The sequence below is a fragment of the Lonchura striata genome, chromosome 11 (assembly GCF_050655825.1).
Source record: "Lonchura striata isolate lonStrDom1 chromosome 11, ASM5065582v1, whole genome shotgun sequence".
In the NCBI taxonomy this organism is placed as follows: Eukaryota; Metazoa; Chordata; class Aves; order Passeriformes; family Estrildidae; genus Lonchura; species Lonchura striata.
In genome coordinates, this window is record NC_140713.1 from 27,501 (window position 1) to 30,219 (window position 2,719).

Below are 2,719 nucleotides of genomic sequence, written 5' to 3' on the forward strand. Positions count from 1 at the left end.
GAGCCCTACAAAGTGACATCAGCAACCTGGACTGGTGAGTTTTCTTTCCCACGGAAAATGGCCAAAGGATGTGCCCAGGGGCCCCTGACCCCTGGCTGGGGCCTGACTGCAAAAAATCCGTATATCGAAGGATGGAACCCAGACCGAAGTTGTCCCCTCTTCATAGTTGTGCTGCCCTGATAGACCCAAGGGAGCCCTACAAACTGACATCAGCAACCTGGACTGGTGAATTTTCTTTCCCAGGGAAAATGGCCAAAGGATGTGCCCAGTGGCCCGTGGCACTGGGCTGGGGCCTGACTGTAAAGAATCCCTATATTGAAGGATGGATCACAGACCAAAATTGTCCCCACCTCAAACTTGTGCTGCCCTAACAGCCCCAAGGGAGCCCTACAAACTGACATCAGCAACCTGGAAGGTTGAATTTTCTTTCCCAGGGGAAATGGCAAAAGGATGTGCCCAGGGGCCCCTGGCACTGGGCTAGGGCTTCAATGCAAAATATCCTTATATCAAAGGATGGATCGCAGAACAAAATTTTCCGCTCCTCAAATTTCTGCTGCCCTGATAGACCCAAGGGAGCCCTACAAACTGACATCAGGAACCTGGACTGGTGAGTTTTCTTTCCCAGGGAAAATGGCCAAAGGATGTGCCCAGGGGCCCCTGGACCTAGTCTGGGACCTGACTGCAAAGAATCCTTATGTCAAAGGATGGATCGCAGACCAAAGTTGTCCCCTTCTCAAACATGTGCTGCCCTGAGAGACCCAAGGGAGCCCTACAAACTGATATCAGCAACCGGGAATGGTGAGTTTTCTTTCCCAGGGAAAATGGCCAAAGGATGTGCCCAGGGGCCCCAAGAACAGGGCTGGGTCCTGACTGCAAAAAAATCCTTATATCGAAGGATGGACCCCAGACCGAATGTTGTCCCCACCTCAAACATGTGCTGCCCTGATAGACCCAAGGGAGCCCTACAAACTGACATCAGCAACCTGGACTGGTGAATTTTCTTTCCCAGGGAAAATGGCCAAAGGATGTGCCCAGTGGCCCGTGGCACTTGAGTGGTACCTGACTGCAAAGAATCCCTATATCGAAGAATGGTTCGCAGACCGAAGTTGTTTCCTCCTCAAATTTCTGCTGCCCAGAGAGACCCAAGGGAGCCCTACAAACTGACATCAGGAACCTGGACTGGTGAATTTTCTCTCCCTGGGAAAATGGCCAAAGGATGTGCCCAGGGGCCCCAGGCACTAGGCCCGGGCCTGACTGTAAAGAATCCTTATAGCGAAGGATGGACCCCAGACTGAAGCTGTCCCCATCTCATACTTGTGCTACCCTAATAGACCCAAGGGAGGCCTACAAACTGACATCAGCAACCTGGACTGGTGAATTTTCTTTCCCAGGGAAAATGGCCAAAGTATGTGCACAGGAGCCCCGAGAACAGGGCTGGGACCTGACTGCAAAGAATCCCTATATCGAAGGATGGATCACAGACCAAAATTGTCCGCTCCTCAAATTTCTGCTGCCCAGATAGACCCAAGGGAGCCCTACAAAGTGACATCAGCAACCTGGACTGGTGAGTTTTCTTTCCCAGGGAAAATGGCCGAAGGATGAGCCCAGGCACCCCTGGCACTGGGCTCGGACTTGACTGCAAAAAATCCTCATATCAAAGGATGGACCCCAGACCGAAGTTGTCCCCTCCTCAAACTTGTGCTGCCCTGATAGACCCAAGGGAGCCCTACAAACTGACATCAGGAACCTGGACTGGTGAGTTTTCTTTCCCAGGGAAAATGGCCAAAGCATGTGCCCAGGGGCCCCTGACCCCGGGCTGGGACCTGACTGCAAAAAATCCTTATATCGAAGAATGGACCCCACACTGAAGTTGTCCCCTCCTCAAAGTTGTGCTGCCCTGATAGACCCAAGGGAGCCCTACAAACTGACATCAGCAACCTGGACTGGTGAGTTTTCTTTCCCAGGGAAAATGGCCAAAGCATGTGCCCAGGGGCCCCTGACCCCGGGCTGGCGCCTGGCTGCAGAGAATCCTTATATCGAAGGATGGACCCCAGACTGAAGTTGTCCCCTCCTCAAAGTTGTGCTGCCCTGATAGACCCAAGGAAGCCCTACAAACTGACATCAGCAACCTGGACTGGTGAATTTTCTTTCCCAGGGAAAATGGCCAAAGGATGTGCCCCAGGGCCCCTGACCCCAGGCTGGGGCCTGACTGCAAAGAATCCTTATATCGAAGGATGGACCCCAGACTGAAGTTGCCCCCTCCTCAAAGTTGTGCTGCCCTGAGAGACCCAAGGGAGCCTTACATACTGACATCAGCAACCTGGACTGGTGAGTTTTCTTTCCCAGGGAAAATAGCCAAAGGATGTGCCCAGGGGCCCCTGGCAGTGGGCTGGGACTTGATTGCAAAGAATCCTTATACCGAAGAATGGACACCAGACTGAAGTTGTCCCCTCCTCAAAGTTCTGCTGCCCTGATAGACCCAAGGGAGCCCTATAAACTGACATCAGCAACCTGGACTGGTGAATTTTCTTTCCCAGGGAAAATGGCCAAAGGATGTGCCCCGTGGCCCGTGGCACTGGGCTGAGGCATGACTGCAAAGAATCCCTATATCGAAGAATGGTTCGCAGACCAAAGTTGTCCCCTCCTCAAATTTCTGCTTCCCAGATAGACCCAAGGGAGCCCTACAAAGTGACATCAGCAACCTGGAATGGAGAGTTTT